We start from the raw sequence: 22,396 nt of genomic DNA, 5'->3' as shown, positions 1-22,396 counted from the left end.
TGAAGGGCAGTGGACAGGGGGAAACCTGAGGGGAGCTCCATTCTCATCTCCCTGGGGCATCAGTGTGGTGCTTTTCTCTTACTAGAACATCAGAGCAAACACCATGTGGCCCTCAGCGGGTGGCAGGATTCTGAGCTGATGAGCTGGTAGCGTCCACTGTAACTGAGAAGGAGGGACAGGAGAGGTGGGGTCTAGGGGCCAGGAACTTACTCACAGGTTTGACCTTGTTCTGAAGCAGGAAGTGGGGAACATGACACGTATATAGCCACTGTGGAGATTCACCAAGCCCTGGGGGAACAAGTGTGGAGAGCAAATCCTTAAAACCAAGTTTTAGGGAGCACTTACAGTTAGGGGCCCGGAGAAGAAAGGCATTTGGCTTTCTCATTAAAATACTTGGACTGTAGCATCTTTCGGTTCTAACACGTTTGAGACCTGACTGTTATCACTTAACTACTGAAGTGTAACAAGCAGCACAGACTCTCAGTGGCTTAGAACAACGCACATTTGTTTCTAACGTGCCATCTGGCTGTCTCTGATCCTTGATTCAGGGATCAGGCTAAAAGGGTAGCAGCAACCGGAGGTAGCTCTCCTAATGGCAGAAGCACAAGACGGCAGGCAGGGACGAGCAGGGTCCCTTAAGTTCAGGGTTCAGAACTGGCACACTGTCATCTCTGGTGCCATTGCACTGACTAAAGCAAAGTCAAGGGGCAAGACAAGAATGCACCCCTTTAGCAGGAGGAACTCTTAAGTTGCATGACAAAGAACATGGAGACAAGGAGGGGGAAGAATCGGGGCCAATAATTAATTTGACATGTTGACCTTGCAGCTTCTACCCACTTGTTCCTACCTAATTATCAATCCACTGAGGCCAAGTCTTCTACCCCACCTGCTATCTTACAGTTCTATTTGTTCTTACTCCATAATCCACAAATCCTCCTTTCCACCTACCACTCAATCTTTTAGGGTCAATAGAAATTATCTTTATGCTTCACTGGAATGGCTTCCCGGAAATATGCATCAAAAGATGTGTTGTCAGACATAATGTTTCCTAAGAACAAGGAATATAAAATGATACAGCCACTCTGGAAAACAGCATGTTGACTTCTTACAAAAAATTTCTTATACACTTCCCATATGACTCCTGGGGATGTACCTTAGAGAAATGAAATCCATGTTCACAGAAAAACCTGCACATAAATATCTGTAGCGGCTTTCTTTGCCATTGCCAAAAGCTGAAAACAACCCAACTGCCCTTCAGTGAAACAGCAAACTTTTGCATCCATACCGTGGACTAATACTCCACAGAAAAAAACAAACATACCATTAATGTACACAAGAGCCTAGGTGAATCTCAAAGGCCTTACACTGAGTGAGAGAAGTCAGTTTCAAAAGGATATATACATAGGGCAGCTGGTGTAGCTCAGTGGTTGAGTGTTAGCTTTCTACATACAAGGTTCAGGGTTCAATCCCCTGCCCTGGTATCTAAAAAAAAAAAAAAAGGTTTATGTGCTGTATGATTCAATGAATTTGACATTCTCAAAAAGAAAAACTATAGTGATAGAAAACAAATCCGTGGTTGCCAGTGAGCGGAGGCAGGGTGTGACTATAACACATAGCACATAGGAGTTTTGGGAGCGATGAGACTATTCTGTGTTCTAATGACATGAATCTATACATGTGTTAAAATTCATACCTACACCAAAAGAAGAAAAAGTTAATTTTACCATGTAATAAAAACAACAAATCCAAGGACTTTTTCCACCTCTGCCATATCAGGGCACAGAACTCAACTGGTCCTGGATCCCAGGTCTGGGGGTCAGTTTCTCTGGGCACAGAAGACATTCCTCCTAAAGATTTTGCCACTTCCTCCTGGACACTGCAAGGGACAACTTGGACCCTTCCCAGATTAATGATGCATGCTCCCTATCAGACTTTTTTATCCCTTCTTCCTCTCCATTCTCTTCCCTGTCAGGGAACACACTTAACATTCTTGAGTCTTTCAAAAACGCCAGAAAGAGAGGTTGTTTCAAGCACTTTGTGCTTTCAGCTCTGCAAATACCCCTGAGGCAAGAAGTACAAAGGCCTTGACCCATTCTAGGAAAGCGAGAAAAGAAGAAAAAAACACAAATGGCTTTTAGTCATGCTTGATTTTTTAGAAGCAAAAACAAAACCTAAGTTAATACCTCAGAAAACTACCTGCCACTCAAGCAACAAGGAGATAATTTTGCTTTGGCTTCTGTTGTTCCGGCCCGTGTAATCAACCAAATCATAAAGTAGAAAAAGAAAAGTTAAAGCATTTGTGTACAGCCCCTAAGTGTGTGTGAGTTGGTGTGAATTACCAAAGGGAGCAAGAGGCAGCCGAAGAGGAGCAGGCAGGGATAAGAGGCCGGAGGGCCCATTCCTGAGAGCTCACCTCGTGGGAGATGAGCAGCTTGGAAAAGAACAACAGGTCCCCTGAAACCAAATAGAGCCTGGATTCCCAGCTCCAGCCTAGTGGTAGGAAGGGGACTGTCACGTGCTCTGTGCAGACCAGGGCCAGGACCAGACCTAAGACTGAAGAGCTGCAGCTTCACCTCTGAAAACTTCTACAGGCAGAGCATGGTCCCAGAGCCAGGACTGCAGCTCTGGCTGTGTCCTAAAAGACACAGTGAAGGGCACAGAGAGACCCAAAGCCATCCGACATTCTGCTTGCCAAGCCATGAATTTTATGATATTGAAATAGAGCTATAACAGGAAGTTATATATAGACTTTTAAAAACTTGGAAACCAATATAGAAACATTAGATACATCCATGAAGATCCTAGTTGAATTAGAATAAACACTCAATTTAATCCTAAACTTCCTGAAAACCAAGGTCAAAGGAAAATCCCATTGGAACTTTCACTCCATAGTCATCCCCCAAAATGGAAATCTTTAAGTTATTTTATAGAGATAACTTTTCTACTAGAAATAAATATTACTGGATCCTGTAAAGGGGGGTTAGAACCATGGTGGGCAATGTTTTCAATTACAGTTTTGTAAATTGTGCAAAGGCACTCTTCAAATGAATATATCCTTTTAAAAAAAAAGCCAACATGAAGAACTAAGAAATCCAGACCTGTAACTTTCTGATTTTCCAAATTAATAATCTGAAAAAAAAAATCAGAAAATTTAATATTCAGTGAGCCACTAACACTTGCAACTTTCAAGGTGTTCACAATTCTATATATGCCCACTAAGTAGTCTGTGGATCAAACAAATGAAAGAAAAATTTGTCTGATGTGGGAGCCAGCAAATTATCTTTTTATTAAAAAAAAAAAATCTGTCACATTACCTGTGTAGTATTCCAATCCAGTCAAGAACACTTAACCTAAATCTAATCATGAATCTAAGTGAAAAAATAAAAAATATAAGGAACATTCTATTAAAAATGGAGGGGAGCAGAGCAGGTGTAGCTCAGTGGTTGAGCACCCACTTCCCAGGTACAAGGTCCTGGGTTCAAACCCCAGTACCTCCTTAAAATTAAAAAAAAATGGAGGGGAGACTGCATTCTTCAAAATATCATTATCATAAAATACAAAGAAAGATGCTGTAACTGTTTCAAATTAAAAGAGGCTGAAGAGACATGATAATTAAATGCAGTACATATCCAAGCTTGGATCATGTATTGGAAGGGGGAAATGTGCTATAAAGGGTATTATTGAATCAATTGACAAAACTTGAATACAGCTAGATTAAAATATTTTATCAATGTTAAATTGACTAAGTTGGTAAATGTGCTGTGGTTATGTAAGAGAATATCCCTATTCTAAGTAAACATATGCTGAAATATTTAGGGGTTAAGGACCTGACATATATCTTACCCTTAAATGGTTGGTAAAAATATTATATTCAGAGAGAGACCGACAGAGAGAATGAGAGAGAACAAATAATAAAGCAAATAGGGGTAAAATGTACATACGTATCTTAGTTTGCCAGGGCTGCTATAACAAACACCACAGACTGGTTGGCTTAAACAACAGGAATACTGGCTCACAGTTGTGAAGGTCAGAAGTGCTAAGTTAAGGTTTCAGCACCTGGCTCAGTCTCTGCCTCCATCACAGGACTAAGTCTGTCTCCTTTATCTCCTCCTCTGACTTACACACCTGCTCAGTCACCTGGATCTCTGTCTAGCTTGCCTCTCATAAGGATTCCAGTCATTCTGGATTAAGACCCACCCTAATTCAACTGGGCCTCATCTAAATAAGATCTTTGAAGAATGTTTTTACAGATGAGTTCATACCCACCAGACCAGGGCTTAGAACTTGAACACATCTTTGCTGGGGATGCAATTCATTCCACCACAAGAAGTGAATGTAGGGTAAGGGTCTAGTTGTTGTCTTCTTATTCTTACAAATTTTCTCTACTTTTGAAATTATTTCTAAATAAAAGTTTTTAAAAATATCCTTTCTTTTTTTTTTTTTTAAAGGAGTTCTAATGTTCAAAAAGGTTGAGAGCCACCAACTTCAGAGAAAGAATAGCTAACATACAATCAAATGGCAGCATTCTCTAGGTTGGGTCACAACCTATGGTTAAATTCTGAAATGTGCCTAAAGAGTGGATAGTCTTCATTGCTGATTACTAAATGAGCCATGTTATTTAGCTAGCAGACTTTCAGGTGGCATTTGTTTAAGAAAATTTGGAGCCTCCCATTCTCAGACTACCATCCTCATTTTTAAGTAGGTGGGTCCCAAGAACGCCTACCTCAGCCACAGAATTTAGAAAGATCTAAGTGATGCATTTCAGGGAAATCTAGGCTGCTTATAAAGTCTATCTGTAGACTGACAAATAAAATCAACCTTCCTTCCATGTTTTTTTTTTTCCTTAAGAAATATCTGTGCTGACTCTTTAGAGAGTTCATGAGCAATTATGACAGGCAAAGAATATTAATAACAGCGTCAAGAAGGTGGGTCTGGCACTTGAAACGATGGATTGTTGGTGGCCCAAGCAGGCATCAAACTCAGGTAAATTAATTGGGGAATAATTAGGGTTGGGGTGTTCATTTCCTAGGTAGCCGTGGCACCAGGCATCTAGCTTATCTCTGGGTTTCATCACCCCTGTCTACTTTCCCTCCAGAACAGCAAGGGAAATCTGAATTGGGTAAAGAAATGTCAAGCCACCTGTCCAGAGGCAGGCTCTTATGCTGTACCAGCACTGAAGACTATGACTTCTCTTTCATCACACCTTCGGAATCATAAATCTTGTCCCAAGCTAAATCTGGATCTCCCCAGAGGAGAAGCAGGTAGGGGAGAGGCAGAGACTCTGTATTATGTTACTTCCTGAGAATTTTCTTTCATTAATCTTTGCTCCAAAGGTGCCTTTGAATGGCTCTTAAAGCAATGAATAATGTTCACACACAATCTTTCCTGTCAAACATTTTGCTCACTCCAGAGGCTGCCGACAGTTTGGGAGCAGTGTCTTTTGCTATTATGTTTTCCAACCGACTTTCTATTGTCACTTCAAGAAGTGTGGAAACACCTGATTTACGAGAGCTTGGCTTAAAAAGTGTCATTTCCATTGCTTCCTTAGTAACCACCTCAAATAAGCAGAGGAGAGCAATTTGGCTCCAACTTACTTTAAGAAGCTTAAAGCTTAATTTATACATTGGATAGAGCTCTACAAAACTTATTGAAATTCTATTTAATGCAGCCTCAGAAAACACCTGGAAGACAAGAAAAACAAAGCTACATTACGCATGACCCTGTAGTTTAGGCAACAGCTGTGTGTTTGTGAAAATAGTCTCAGAACAGATTCTTATTTCTCTTTCTTTCCTACCCTGTCAGAACACATGAAATACAGAATTTCACTGAGCTGAGAAACTATACCACAGATAATAATTAGGCAAGTTTCTCAAAGGTGCTTTAATCTTCTTACCTCCTTAAGTACCTGTCTATACTTTGTCTGTGTTACCCCTGATGTATTTTCTCCAATAACCTCATTTATGGGGCATGGCTTAAAAGTCAGCAGCAGAGAACTGACAGTTTGCAAAGAGAGGTTTAATTTAATATGTGCAGGCACCAGAGACTTTTAGAAGATGATTGGTGCCAAGAAATTTGGAAGGTCATTATGTGGAATATCTGCAGCTCAGTACCTTTTGAACCTTTTTAATGAGTCAGGAGGAACAGTTGTGCATAATGATATGGGCTTATTGTACACTTGTCCTCTAAGTTGTCAGTCATGACTTCAAGACTGGTTTCACAAATGCAGGATCACACCAGCTGAACAAGTGGGTTGGAAGCTCCTCACCACCGCCATCAGTGACAGTTTCTTAGAGTACTGCTTCTCAAATTTTAATATGTACCAAATAACCTGGGGATCTTGTTAAGAAGCACTTCTGGGATGGGACCTGAAATTCTGTATTTCTATAACAAGTTTCCAGGTAATGCTGAGGCTGTTGGTCCATTATCTACCCTTAGAGTAGCAAGGCTTAGAGAATTGTGCTGCCCAAATTTCTTCTCCTCTCTGAAAATAAGGACTGGATATTGGAGTATGCTGTTAGATGTTCTTTACTTTTGTCTCACATATCCATTCATATTATTTTTCTATTACCTACTGTAGCAGTTTGATACGGTTATGAATTCCAAAAATAGATATTGGATTATGTTTGTAATCTGGTCTGCACCTGGGCGTGATGAAGTTATGATTAGGGCTTTGATTGGGCATTGAGTCCCTACTCCTTGGTGGGAAAGGACAGAGGGTTATTAATGTTGGAGTTTTGATGTTGGAGTTTGATGCTGAAGTCTTAAGCTGGAGCCCTGGGAAGTAAGCCCACAGAGGAAACAGAAGCGAGCCCCAGGAAGAGAGGAACACTGAACCCAGAGAGAAGCAAGACCCTGGAAGGGAGGAACCCAGGAAGCCTGAACCCTCACAGACATCGGCAGCCATCTTGCTCCAACATGTGAAAATAGACTTTGGTGAGGGAAGTAACTTATGCTTTATGGCCTGGTATCTGTAAGCTCCTACCCCAAATAAATACCCTTTATAAAAACCAACCAATTTCTGGTATTTTGCATCAGCACCCCTTTGGCTGACTAATATACCTACAGAAGGCCTACCTGGAAAAAGTGAAGAAATTGGAGGCAAGAATCCAAAGAATTTGTCTGTATCACTGAGAAAATTGCCTTACATTTGTGCTTTACTCTGGTCTTAGAGACCTGAATTATTTTCTTGGGGGGGAGGGGTATCAGCTTTTAATCCAAATACAACACCATGCAAATGATAATTTGGATATGTGAGGAACAAAACTTGCATATGAGGATGACTTCTGTGTTCTATGATTTTCATCTCAAATGAATAATGAGACCAATATGGGATTGCCAGGTTTTGCCATAATTTGGAAAATTGTTTCCATGTGTGGGAGTTGAGTTAGAATTCTCTATTTGCTGCAATTGTCATTTCCATTTTGATTATTTCATTAAGACAATATATACTTTCATACAAGCTGGGATCACAACACCCGGACACATTGGGGATACTAACTTCAAAAACAACTCCAAATTTGGATTTTTAAGAAATGCCTTTGCAGTTCTTGGTGTTTTTTTCCTGGACTTCTCAAACACTTTTATCTGTTCCTTTTGGAGTATAGAACTTCATCTGATAATGCATGATAATGTATAATAATGTATGAATTCCCACCAGCCAAATGGCTCTCACTAAGTGGGTATGGTCATCAGTGGTGGGTATAGGCAGGGATAGTCAAAGCCTGAGATAGCGGGACTCCAAAAGATCAACATAAAATTCACAATGTGACAGTAACAAACCAACACTAACTTATAACTGCCTTATGTTTTATCATTTTTACAGTTATTTTACTGTGTCTTGATCTGAGTGTAAAATGCAAAAGCTAAAAATGGCAGTCCCCTTTTCCTAGTTCAGTTCTAATATAACAAAGAACATTTAGTGCTTCCAAAGCCTGTAAAATCCTGCAACTACAGGAAATATCTATTATAGTTAAACCAGCTAAAATTAGAGGAGTTTCCCTCATGAAGATCATTTTATTAAATGTTTATTTATGTAGTTCTAATTTGCCTTGGGCCAGTACAAAAGACTCCCCCCCTCCCCCAGATATTAATAATTAATAGTAATAGCAGCTAATATTGAATGAAAGCTTAATATGAATTGGGCCCTGTTCATGTTTCATATAATCTAGTCCTTACATCACCCTGTGTGGTAGATGACTATTATTAGACCCATGTTACAGATGAGGCATGAGAAGGTTAACTAAGCCATTCGTTCAGCTAGTAACAGGTGGGATCGAGATTCAAATATAGACAAAGTTATTCCAGAGACTGTGTTCTTAACCAGTAGACTAAAATAGAAGGAAGATTGAAACCTATTTAGTTGGTAATAAACAAAGGGGTATACCTTACTCTTGCTTGGAACTTTGTCATTTCCTCCACAGCTTAACCCTAAAATCTCTGAACCCTTAGGATAACATTGTGCCTAGAGCTCAGAGCTCAACAACATCTGAATGCACTCAGCTGATGCTTTGGCCACCTCAAAAAGTAAATACAAGAATGTTCTTCTTTTACAAAGTGTCAAGAATGTGTGATACATGGGAAAATTACAACTAATGCAAATATGGACAATAGTTAACAGTAATATTGTATTATTTTTGAAGCAATGGCAAAGAAGATATATCAATTTTAAAGGACAGTAAGAGACAGGTATAAGAAGGTGTGGGATTTTTCCTTCAGGGTATTGAAAACCTTCTGAAATTGAGGTGATGACAGCACAACTCTGTGATGAAAATGAGAGCCACTGATGTACACACTGAATGGATTGTACAAAGCATGGAACTGTATGACTGTAGAACAGAGAATCCTATGGTGGAAGAATGACTGTGGTTAACAGAACAAGTTGAGAATGTTCCCTCATGAACTATAATGCATATATTAATATAATATTAATATAGGATGTTAATAATCAAGTTGGTTAGAGGAAAATACACCAAATGTAAGCTATGGCCAGTAGTTAGTAATATTTTGGACAATGCTCTTTCATAGTTTGTAACAAATGTTTCACAACAATGCAAGGTGTTGGTAGGGGGTGATATATGGGAACCCTGTATGATGATATGTATGTCTGTGTTGTAAGTTCACACCAATTACTATATACTTGTTGTTTATGTATGTTCATGTATGAATGACACACTTCAATAATTTTTTTAAAGTTCTTTCCTGGTCCCTTTTCTTGTGTCCTTACACGAATATCCCAGATTCTTTAAGAGAAAAGATACACACATGAAACTGCTGAGCAACTTTCACTCATTCATTCACTCTCCCTACCAACTCTGCTGAAACTGTGCTACTGTGCTACTGTGCTACTGTGCTACTGTGCTACTGTGCTACTGTGCTACTGTGCTTGTGAAGGTCACCTGTGACTCCAAATTGCTAAAGCTTATGGTCAGTTCTCAGTTCTCACATTGCTTGATCTATCAGCACTTGACATTATCAATCACTCCCTCCTCCTTGAAACACTTTCGTTCATTACCTTCCAGGAAAAACCAGTCCCCTGGTTTTCCTCCTGTCCTTTGAGTTGCTCTATTTCAGTGTCCTTTGCTGGTTCTCATCGCCCTGACCACTGACCATCAGCATGCCCCAGGGTTCAGTCCCTGGGCCTCTCTTCTCCAACGTTAATCATACCCCTGGGGATCTCAACCAGTCTCAAGGCTGAGGACTCTTAAATTTATGTCTCCAGCCTCATCCCTGAATGCCAAACATGGACACATCTTAGATGTCTAATGGGCGGCTCAAATGTACCATGTCCAAAACTGAACTCATGATCTTCTCCCTCAGATCCTCCCTTCTGGCTGTTTTCTTGCCTTATAATTGACAATTCTATTCATCTAGTTGCTCAGGCAAGCCTAGTCATCAGTTGTTTTGTTTTTCTCTCTCTCTCACTACCTATATTCAATCTATCAAAACAGAGCCACCTTAAAAATATATCCAAATGCAACCACTTCTCACCATTTCTATGGTTGGTATCCAGGTGCCATCATCATCATCTCTCTCCTTGATTAGAAAAATATCCTCTTAACTAGTCTCTGTGCTTCTACTCTTGCCCCGTGACAGTCAATTCTAAACATAGCTGTTGAAGGGGATCTGATGTGGCTCAGTGATTCAGTACTGGCTTCCCACATACAAGGTCCCAGGTTCAAACCCCAGCTCCAGGACCTTAGAAAAAAAAAAAGATGCAATGGATAAACATAGCTGTTGGAATGATATTTAGTATATGTAAGTCAGGTAATACTACTATTCCACTCAAAACTTTCCACCAGCTTCCCACAGAGGAAAGGCCCAAATCCTTTCTTGGACTACAAGGACCTACACAATCTGTACTCTGCCAGGGCCTTTCTGATCTCATTTTCTACCACTCTTTCCCTATTTACCCTGCTTTAGCCACACCCGCTTTCCAACTGTTCCTGACAAATGTCAGGTATACTCCTATCAAGGTCTTTGTAGTTACCTTTTCCCCTACCTCAGCAAATCTTCCAACAGATATTGTCATGTTCCCTTACCTTCTTCAGATTTTTGCTTAAATGTCACCTTATCAATGTAGCCCTCTGTTCCAGTTATTTCTGCTGCATACCAAAAAAACCTCAAAACTTAGGTAAAGCAAAAACCATTTTATTATGCTCAAGGATTCTGTGGGTTATGAATTCAGAAATGGTGCAGAGAAGATGGCTTGTTTTTGCTTCATGATGCCCAGGGCTTCAGTTGGAAAGACTCAAAGTCTGAGGGTGACATGACAGCTCGGAGTTGGAATCATCTGAAGGCTCACTCACTCACAAGTCAGTTGTTGTTGCCAGTCAGCTGATAACTCAGTGCTGTGGATTGAATTGTGTACACCATTTTAGACATGTTCTTGATCTTGGTCCACATTCTGGTCAGTGTGGACCCATTGTAAATAGGATATCTTCAAAATGTTACTTCAGGTAAGGTATGGCCCAACTGAATCAGGTTGGGTTTTAATCCAAATTACTGGAGTCCTTTATAAGCAGAATGAAATTCAGACAAGCAAGAAAGTCACAAAAAAAGCTGGAAGTCAAAGGAAGCCTGGAAGAGAAGGGAGAAAATATCACCATGTGCATTGCCATATCACAGAAAAGCCAAGGACCAAGGATAGCTGGCAACCCACCCCAGCATGTCATAATCTTCAGGGAGAGAGCTTCACTTGCTGACACCCCAATTTTGGATTTCTCCTGGCCTCAAAACTGTGAGTCAATAAATTCCCATTGTTTAAGCCAACACATAGTACTTATTCTAGCAGATGGAAAACTAAGGCATTCAGCCAGAACACCTACATGTGGCCCTTCCATGTGGCTGTTGGGGCTTCTGCACAAAATGGTGGGTTGCAAGAGTGAAGAGCCCAAAGAGCACCAGGTGGAGGCTGTATCACCTTAATGACCTAGACTCACCACAGTCAAACTCACCCAGATTCAAGGTAGCTGAAGAGGGGCAAAGGACATAGACCTCCACCTTTCAATGGGGGGAGTTTATCAAATCATTGAGAGGAAAGCATGTGCAGTTGAAGATATTTTCGCAGCCATCTTTCAAAAGTACAAAATCCATACTTTCCCTGCTCACCTAATTTTAAATTGTCACTACTCTCTGTCCCCTGCGTCCCCCACCTCAAAATTCTCTATCCTCATTCCTTTATTTTCCCCAGAGCATTTGTATTAGTTTATTATTGCTGCTTAAGAAATTACAACAAGTTTACTGGCTGAAAGCAACACAAATTTGTTATCTTACATTTCTGGAGATCAGAAATCAGTTTCATTGGGCTAAAATGAAGGCTTCAGCAAGACTGTACTCCTTTGGAGGCTCTAGGGAGAATCCTGTTCCTAGCCTTTCCTTGTTTCTAGCGGCTGCTTCCATTGCTTGGTTCATAGCCCCTCATTACTCAATCTCTGCTTCCTTTCATCACATCTTCTCTGGCTGTGACCCTCCTGCCTTATTCTTGTAAGAATCCTTGTGAGTATATTGGACCTACTTGGATAATCCAGTTTAATTTCTCCACCTCAAGAGCCTTAATCTGAGGATCACATCTGGAAAGTCTCATTTGCCATATAAAGTTTATTTTTTCTCTCCCCAAATAGAATATAATCTCTTTTGGAAAAGAGAATTTTCCACTTTGTTCTATGCTGTATTCCATGAGCCTAGAACGATACCTGGCATATGTTGGGCACTCAATATATATTTGTGGAAAGTGTGATTTGCTCATGGAGTGAATGATTATAATGATTTTTTAAAAAGATTTATTTGTATTTATTTCTCTCCCTATCCTGCCCCCTTCCCCCACCCCCCGCCACCCCCACTCTCTGCTCTCTGCATCCATTCACTGTGTGTTCTTCTGTGTTCACTTGTATTCTTGTCAGGTGGCACCAGGAATCTGTGTCTCTTTTTGTTGTGTCATCTTGCTGCATCAACTCTATGTGTGCAGTGCCACAAAAAAAGCACTCCGGGGCACGCAGTGCTTTCTTTGCATGGGGTGGCTCTCCTTACAGGGCGCGCTTCTTGTGCGTAGGGCACCCCTACATGGGGGAGCACCCCTTCATATCATGAAGTGTGCAGACAGCACTGCACGTGAGCCAGCTCACCACACAGGCCAGAAGGCCCTGGGTATCGAACACTGGACCTTCTATATGGTAGGTGGACACTCTATCAGTTCAGCCATATCTGCCTCCCTACAATGAATATTATTGAGTATCTATTATGGGCCCAATGATGTGCTTAAATTGAAGTCTTGTTAGTGCTTTTTCCCTGAGAGTTCTCAACATCGCCTGCCCATAAAGAAAGCTTTGTGTGCAGTTCCAGAGGTAAAAGACAGAAGTCTAGTCCATGGCTACAATAATATAGTTTTTTCATTCCTTTTGAACATTATGCAAAAACTGTTACTGCATCTATCATAATTAGCATGCAGTTGGCATCTCTATGATCTTCCTACCACAGTCACTTCTTCTAGATTAGGGGTTCTTAATCTTTTTTGTTCCATAGATCCCTTTGCCAATCAGGTAAAAAACACATACCTCTTACTAATTCCACACTGTACTGTGTATTACTTAATAAATATATCACACCCACACCAACAAGTGCCCACAAGAATAATGTTTTTTTGAATTTCCATTCAGGCTCGTGGACCCCTGGTTAAGAACTCCTGTTGTAGATAAAGAGTGAGGATATAGTGAGGGAGAAGGTCTGAGCTTGGGCCTTAATTACCTACACAGGGCTTGGGCACTGCTATTCGTTTAGCTCTTATTTGGACTGTTGGATGGCCCTACTTGGAGTTTTATTCCCATAACATCCACGATATTTCTCCAAACAGTGCACAAACAAAAATGGTGTTTATGTGATCTTTGAATTTCCTGATTCTTTCTGAATCATGCCAAATGTGTGGCAATGTCAATGTGTGTGCATGTGTGTGTGTACATTTAGATACTTATCCATATGCTTGCATGGATGTGAATTCCGTGACCTTCTGTTCTCTCTTTTCCTTGATGATTTGTACACACAACTTCATAAGGCAAATCTCATAATTAAGTTGGACCTGTTTCAACCATGAGTTATCAAAAGATCATCATCATCATAGTTTCCCTACCCATTTAAAAACAATGTAGTCACATATGTCCACAAACGAGCCTCACAGAATACTGCCCGTATCGATTTGGTTTTGGAACATGAGCCAAATTGAACTTATTTATATTCATTTCAGATGGAATGATTTAGCCTGTTACTAAACATCACATATAAAGCAGAATCCCTAAACAAAATAATATTAAAAGAAGCAAAATCCTCTTTCTCTGTTAATTTGAGTTAGAGAACAAAGGGGCAAAGGAACAAAGAGTAGTTAAGGGTTTCAGTTTCTCTCCAACCCTCAGTTTTTTCAGCTGTGAAAGTGGGAATGCTAAATGCGTCCTTGGCAATTTACTTGATCTCCATGAATTTGACCTCTTTATCTTAGAGATAATACAGGTAAAAATTGAGGACTAATAATAATACCTACCTCATAGAGGATCTGGGAGGATGAGATTAGTTTTCCATGTAAAGTGCTTCAGTATGTACCTGCTGCTAAGTAAACTTTTAATAAATTTTATCCCATTATTATTACATACTTTATTGAATTAGGTAAATTCTAAACATTTGATGTACATTAACTAATTGGTCGCAATTATTTTTAGAAGCAAAAGGGACTCCTCTAGTTGAATGAAGAACCATTTTATTGTGCGATTTCAGAAGCACTAAGAATGTTCTGCTTACACTTACACAAGGTTCTCCTCCACCTCAAAATACAGCCTGCTGTTTCTCTAATAAACCTTAATTTACTTGACTTAAAATGTTAAAATGAGAATACTCCTAAGAGAAATATTACGTTAAACATCATTAGCTATTTACACTTTAGGGTGCATGAGTTTTGTATCTTTGTTCTGAGAAATTTCCCTAGAGTAAGAGGAAAACAATGAGACCATTGTCAGCCAGGAAAACAACTTCACCTGCTCCACAATTATAAATAACTTATATGAATATAAAATTTAATGACATATATAATGTTTTGGTCTCAGTTCTATCCCACAACTGCTTCCTAATGTCCCAAATGAGTGTTCAGGCCTCAGGAATATTATAGATACGGACAGAAATCCTGTTTATTGATCTTGACTGGACATCAAAATTGTTTTGTAAATTTTAAATATTCTTCACAGGAGAGTTTCTGAGGACTTGTTCTGAATTTCATGGCTGGGGTTAACATTTAGGAGAAAAGGCAGCCATTGTCTCTTGTTCTTGTTTCTTCCTCTCTCCTGACCTTGCCAGGCACCTGAGATCCTTCCATCTCCCCCACCCGACACCCCAGCCAGGCTGGTCCGCCAAGAGCTTCACTGGAGCAAGCAGAAGCACTGAGTAAGAACAGCATGGCACAGTTAAGTGGATTGTCTATTGAAGAGACAGTGACAATTTCACTAGACTGGTAGTTAAAGTCGGAGGCTCTAGTCCAGCTCTTCCACATAAGAGCGAACCCTGGTAAGTCACTTCCATTCTCTTGGCCTTGGTTTACCCGTTGGTAAAATGAGGACAAGATAAGATCATTTATAAGACTCCCTCTAGTTCTAAGATTCCAAGATTACACCTTGGCAGTTCAGTGCTTACCTAATGCCAGACAGCATTATCTCCTAGAACTTCATGCCCAACTGGAACATAAGCCTTTCTATAGCCCAAATCCCCACGCAACCTGTCTTTCATTGTGTACAAACAGCAAAGATGGGGAAGTTGGTCCCCAGTGAGACAGCCTCTCCTTTTCTCCCTCAGGGTCACCCAGACAGACTCTGGAACCCCAAGCCTCACTTGGAAAAATTATTTAAATTCCCTGAGCATTAATTTCTTCCTTTATAAAATGGGAGCAAGAACAGGCATCTCATTGGACTTGTGGTGAGAGTTAGTTTATGTAACGTATGTAACTTACCTAGCACAGTGCCTGGTATACAATTTTCTCTTCCCTTTCAATTCCCTGCCCTGTGCTTTTAAATTCTAATTCTTCTTTTACATTAAAGGAAAGGAGTGCTTGTTTCCGCAGCACATATACTAAAATTGGAACAATACAGAGAAGATTAGCATGGCCCCTGCGCAAGGACGACACGCAAATTCGTGAAGCATTCCATATTTTTTTACTGGTATTCTACTATAGAATTATTGTGACTCTAGCAATGGAAGAAATTATATCATTGATATGGGACAGTGACCACGGGAGTTGCTGAAGGCAGGGAGAGGGAAAAAGAGGTGTGATATGGGGGCATTTTTGGGACTTGGAGTTGTCCTGAATGATATTGCAGGGACAGATGCAGGACATTAAATATTCTGCCATAATCCACTGAATGGACTGGGAGAGTGTAAACTGCAATGTAAACTATAATCCATGCTTTGTAGCAGTGCTCCAAATGTATTCATCAAATGCAGTGAATGTACCACACTGATGAAAGAAGTTGTGATGTGGGAGGAATAGGGGGTGTGGAGAGTTGGGTATATGGGAATCTCTTAGATTTTTTAATGTAACATTTTGTGTAATCTATGTATTTTTTAAAAAACAGCTTAAAAATAAATCAAACAAAAAAGAAAAAAAAAATAAAGTCAATGACTAGGGGAAAAGAAGGAAAGGAAATTGTTTGGTGGGGCTGAAACTCATTTATATTATATGCTGGTTCTCCCAGGCCTCTGTGGGGTTCAGCCTTTTATCCCTGACTGTGGATGGCTTTGACTCTTCTAAAAAGATTCCAAGCAGCTGGGATGCAGGTGGGAAGCAAAGTTCTTTAGCTAAGCTGGGAGAGCTCTCTTGATTCAGAGTTCAAATTTCCTCAAATTCAGTTCCTGAGTCTACTTGAGATTTTTCCTAGTAAGTCAGAGTGTTGGATAAGCCTGAGTCAGAAGGGATGGCAAATCTCCACTGTCTTTCTTCACTGCATGCCAAAATGACAACTGCCGGGACTCCCTTGGGAAGCAGGGGCAGCTGCTGGAGTCTCTTGCCTGGGAGCTGATGGTATGGAGGATGAGGCGCTGGCATCGAGGGTGGGTATACTGATTTCCCTCCCTCTCAGCTGGCCCCTGGAGAGGTGGGTGAGGAAGAGGTGGAAAAAGCTGGGTAAAGAGCCAAGAGCAGCTGGACTGCCACTCAAATATCACATAGATAAGGCCAATCTAAGACCTGAGTTCTTGGGTATAATTCAAGGAATTCAGTTCTGGGTCACTGGAGTGGGACATTCTCCATGTAGTCACCTTTTACCTACAGAAGAAAATTCAAACTCCTTTACATGGTGTCCAGGGCCTATCCGAACGCAGTTGGTACCCAGTCCTCCCTCAGCTTTCCTCCATATCCAGTTTCTCATCATCTCTTGCGCAGCCTCCAAGTCTCTATATTCCCATCAAGCAAGGCCATTCTCTGCTTCTCTGTTGAAAACTCTGACACAGTCCCTAGGACTATCTCAGACTTGTCTTTTTTGCAAAGCCTTCCTCTTTCCCCTGGGCCTCTACAGAAATCATACCCAAAATATTTTTTCCTTGCTCATTTTTAACATCCTTCCATTGTGGTAGCAGAATTGCATCCACAGCTTCCTAGGAACCTTACGGTGCATTTCACCTCCTTCCCTCTTATCTTTATAACACTAGAGAAGTAGCTGAAAGAAAAAAAATTATTATGCACTGATGTTTTCAGAGCTCTGTCAAAAAATGAGCCTATGAGCAGCTAGCTGAGGGGAACTTTTCTTTAAAAAAAAATCTGTCATATATTAAATATGCAATAGCATTTCCTGGATTCTCTATTTTCCTCTTTCCATGGAGGAATTCCGAATCTAATTATAGACATTTATGGGAACTGCTTTCATTTATGCCTAATTACCATGTAGTGCAATAACTATTATGTACACCACCATATGTGTCAGATTAACTCTGCTATAAATTTTATTGGATTACTACTTTAAACTACAAAGCACACTCAGTCTTTAGCAAGTTTGTCCACTCTGAACGGGTAACCATTTGAGAAGGACAATTATCTGCTCACATTGGCTGAAAGAAAACTGCTCAGACCTTGGTGACACTCATTTAGGTATCTCTTCTGCACCCTTCACAACACATAGCCCAGTGCCACATGGTCGTCTTAGAAGACTTCATAAATATCAAAACTATCTAATTATTGAGAGAATGTGGAGCACAGTAGAATAAGTTTGGGAATACACAGAACACTTAATGGCCAAGAAATCTTTGGAAGACTATCTTGGATTTCTAATCTGGCAAGAAGGTCTGACACGTTTACAAAGTGATCCTTTGAAAAATCACTTAAAGATAAATGCAACTTCAGTTTTTTGTTGCCTTCGGAGCTTTCATTTACTGCTAAAATAACAATTCTGCCATTAGCTCCTTTGATCATGTGGAGCAAATTTCCTAATACGGGTTGGGGGCTGGGTAGTGCAGGGTAATGGAAAGAGTTGGGTTGGGAGGTTGTCCCAGGTCTGTCACTAACTGGGGTATTTTGGATGAGTCATCGATCTCCTCTGGCTTCCTCATCTGTAAGATGTGCTTGAGTAGCCTTATTCTGCCCATCTCCCGGGAGTGCTGAGAGCAGCAAATGGGACCACGGATATGAATAGCACAAGATAGACACTATGAGGGACTCAGCGATTAAATGGTGCTAGCATTCATACTCGTGTACAACCCACTTCACAGCTCTGTGTGGACCAAGGGTTTGAGGGATGGAGAAAGGAGACAGCTACTGGGAAGAATGACCAGCCTGAAAATCACCCTACAGGTTTGCTAAGAACAGTGTCCCCTGTCCTGCCCTCCACAACCCTTCTAGGCCTTCCAGGTCTTCTCTTCCAGAGATATCCCTTGATTAGTGCTATAAGTTATTGTCCAGGCTGACATCTCAGGAACGTTAAGGAAAAAGAACCTGTAAAACTGCTCTGTTTGGCTAGGCTTGGAAGATGGACAAGGAGTGTTCACTGTGGCTGATGGATTAATTAGATGATCCCAAGATGGGAGTTGAACATTCAGTAACATGGAGGGCACATTCCTGAAAAAGACTGTGTTAACTAGAAACTATATAACCAGAGGCACTGAGTCTGTGGAAATTGACAGGTAAGGATGGTGGCAGCCATGGAAGTACATTCTCAGATCTCCCTTCAAGAGAGAACCTGCCAGATGGAGCTCAGGTGCCGACCACTTCCAGCTGCAGGACTTTTGGGATCTGCCTCAGTGTTCAAGTTGAGGCCAATCTTTTCCCAGGCAGCTCCTAGCCAGTGACCAAGCAGGGCAGGGATTCTAGGGCCTGGTTGTGTCTGCCCAACATGGAACCCCTCTAGCAGGTAATCTTCCTCCTGCTGGAGCTCCCCATTGGGCAGTCTGAAACATCTCCTACTTAATCCCCTTTCTTCCCTCTCTTCTTTCTTGGGCATGAGACTTACTGATGTTTGGTACCGTGTCCATGGTTATTCAGGCACTATGTGACAGAGCTAGGATTCACACCTAGAAATTTCCTACAGGATTGCCCTCCTGGCTCTTACGACCCCAGTGGAAATTAATCATTTCTGCTATCTTGTGTCCAGTCACCTGGGAATGCATTCCAACTTCCCTCTGGAGGACTACCCACCCACTTTCTGTGCTTCCATTTTGTGGGGGACGCTGCCCCTATAATCCTGGCCTTGAGCCAAAAGCATATCCCACTCCCCATGATACGCTTGAGGCTGGTGCAACTGTACCCTGTGTCTTTAACATTTCCCTGAGCATGTTCTTTGTCCCTTGCCTGGAATACCCTCCTTCACCTTCTCTTTTAGTCCATCTCTTTCTCATCTCTCAAGACTCAGCTCAGGTTTCCTCTTGATCTGGCCTGACCTAGTCCCACTTCCAGCCCTTGCCCCAAGACCTAGTTAGAGATTCCTGCTCTGTTGTGTTCCTGTGGTCACTGTACATACCTCTGGTTTACCTGCCTCTCTTCTCCACTGTTCTGAAAATTCCTCAGTATGTAGTAACCATCTTTGTACCTCTATCACTCAAATAGTGCCCAGCCCATAAATGATCACATAAATTAGACAAAGGAATGAATCAATAATGGTAATCCCTTGGGGATTAAATGGCAGCAAATCTCCATGAAAATCTCAAGTGTGCTTCTGACTCTCCAGGTGTTCTAAGTTGCTGATGGTTGGTATTGTCATGTGTGGGTATTGAAATACTGGTTACTATTAACAATGTGGCTGTCACTGAAAGCAGTATGGTGGTCCCTCAAAAAGTTAAATATGGAAAAACCATATGACCTGGCAATTCCACTCCTAGGTATACATCCAAAGAACATGAAAACAAAAAGTTGAACAGATATTTGTACAGCTATGTTCCTAATAGCATTTATTCACAATAGCCAAAGAGTTGAAACATCCAAGTGTCATTCAACATATTAATGGATTGAAAAAATGGGGTAATTCACACAATGGAATATTATTCAGTTATGAAAAGGAATGAAGTTCTGATACATGTTACAACATAGATGAATCTTGAAGACATTATACTGAGTGAAATAAGCAAAGCACATAAGGAAAAATAACAGGGAAACGGACTTGGCCCAGTGGTTAGGGCGTCCGTCTACCACATGGGAGGTCCGCGGTTCAAACCCTGGGCCTCCTTGACCCGTGTGGAGCTGGCCCATGCGCAGTGCTGATGCGCGCAAGGAGTGCCCTGCCACGCAGGGGTGTCCCCCGCGTAGGGGAGCCCCATGCGCAAGGAGTGCACCCCGTAAGGAGAGCCACCCAGCGCGAAAGAGAGTGCAGCCTTCCCCGGGAATGGCGCTGCCCACACTTCCCGTGCCGCTGACGACAACAGAAGCGGACAAAGAAACAAGACGCAGCAAATGGACACAGAGAACAGACAACCGGGGGAGGGGTGAGGAATTAAATAAAATAAATAAAATCTTTTAAAAAAAAAATAGGACAAATAACTTATATGAAATATTTAGAAATAGCAAATTAATAAAAACCAGAAAGTAGATTTGAAATTACCAGGGCATAGGGAAGGGAGGGGGGAGGGCAAATCATTGTGTGGTGGGTAGAATGTTTGTCTATTGTGAAAATTTTGAATAAAAGTTTCTAAAAAACATTAGTTACTATTGGGGTTGGGAGACAATAAATAACTTCTTTTTCTTCCAGTCAACTGAGAACGAAGACACAAGAGAACATGAAGATTAAAATGTTAGGATCATTACAGTTAAAACCAATTAAAGAACATGGTTTTAAGTTGGTGGCCATGCTAGACTTTCAAATACTCTCTCTCATAAAGTTTGGGTCTGCAGAAAAAAGAATTCATTCAGAATTGCTGCCTCCACCAGGTTCATGGTAGAGAGGGAAGAAGCTAAGGACCCATCTTCATTTTCCAGGCTCTTATAATAAATACCACACAATGGGCTGGCTTAAACAATAGGAATCGATGGGCTTATGGTTTTGAGGCTAAGAGAAATCCAAACCTGAGGCATCAGTGAGGTGATCCTTTCTCCCCAAGTCTGTAACATTCTGGTGCTGGTTGCCAGCAATCCTTGGGGTTCACTGGCTTGTATCCCTGCTTTGCATCACATAGCAATGTCCTCTCTTTTCTCTTCTGGATTCCATTGACTTCCTGCTTCTAGCTTCTCCCTATGGCTTTCTCTGATGCTGGTTTCCCGTTTCTTCTCTTTATAAGGCTTCCAGTAATACAGATTGAGGTCCACCCAACTTCAACAGGCCACACTTTAACTAAAAATAACATTTTCAAAAGGTCCCATTAACGTTGGGTTCACACACACAGGGATATGGATTAAGATGAAGAACCAGCTTACACTGAGTACATAACTCAGTCTACCACAGGACCTTTCAGTGTTTGCAACATTTTAAATGCTTCAATCCTCGCCGTTGAAAAGCACGGCCTAAAGGATGTCAATTCCTTGCTACGCAATCAGATAACCGTCCCTCCTCTCATGTGGAGAAATGAGAAGTGGATCAGGGAAGAGACCAGGAGTGTTACCTAATGGAAGCCCCTGCCTGAAAACCCAAAGCCAGAAAATGTATGCAGATTATGTAAAAGGCCATGCAGATATCAGGGACTCTTGAGCCCAAGAAGCGGGAGGTCTGACCACAGAGAAATGCATATGTACTGGTCTCTGATTGTTGGAGGGAACAACCAAACTATCCAGTGAAGCTGCAATCATGAAACGCCTATATGAGTGTTTGAAAACACTGGTTGGAAATTTTAAAACCGTGCATTTACCCACTCAAGCAATAATATTTGTGACATATAGAATAACAAGCCTCTTTGCTAACATATCTAGTGATATTTCTGAAGCATGAACAATTATAGTGTTTTTAGTTTACTTGGATGTGTGGTAATTTCTTGATTTTAATGGAAAATGCTGAGATGCTATATTACAATGTTCAGGCTGAAACAAATTACTTTTTACATTGTTTAGAATACTTGATGAAAAGTGCAACCCTGGCATGCTTCCTATTAGAGCTTCAAAGGCAGCATGATTTTTCCATGTCAGGTTCAACTTTCTTCTTAGGTTATAAAGGGGAAAAGAAGTTGAACAATACACACACACACACACACACGTATGTATTTAAATAGACACTAACAATATCAACGTGGTCAAGTCATCTAACTTCCCAGAAACTCATTTCCTTGGTCCCCATCTGTAACATGGGACCATTATAATCCCTCCCTGGTTTGCAATGAGTATAATGAGACCAAGTGCAGAGACATTGCCAGGCACTTAATTAGGTGCTTGATAAATGTTTTAAAATCTGGACAGCAGGTCATTCTGTAATGATAGTGACATTACCACCCTCCTGGTAGCCAGAGACACAGGAAGTACAATTTCATGCTGTTGAGT

The 22,396-nt window shown here is 41.1% G+C and overlaps 1 long non-coding RNA gene and 1 other non-coding gene across 2 annotated transcripts in view; one reads left to right on the top strand and one right to left on the bottom strand.

Moving 5' to 3' along the window:
- Window positions 1-10,631: 10,631 nt before the first annotated feature.
- Window positions 10,632-22,396, bottom strand: part of LOC131279161 (uncharacterized) — a 121,570-nt gene continuing 109,805 nt past the window's right edge. The window contains exon 3 of the long non-coding RNA XR_009186513.2: window positions 10,632-11,076. This is a non-coding gene — a long non-coding RNA (uncharacterized lncRNA). The remainder of the gene's footprint in view (window positions 11,077-22,396) is intronic.
- On the top strand, window positions 15,568-15,674 carry LOC111764264 (U6 spliceosomal RNA). The gene has a single exon (XR_002796917.1). It is a non-coding gene; the product is annotated as a U6 spliceosomal RNA (small nuclear RNA).

Source organism: Dasypus novemcinctus, chromosome 7 (assembly GCF_030445035.2).
Source record: "Dasypus novemcinctus isolate mDasNov1 chromosome 7, mDasNov1.1.hap2, whole genome shotgun sequence".
NCBI lineage: Eukaryota > Metazoa > Chordata > Mammalia > Cingulata > Dasypodidae > Dasypus > Dasypus novemcinctus.
Note: the sequence above shows the minus strand (reverse complement) of the source record. Positions and strands in the feature narration are given on the sequence as shown.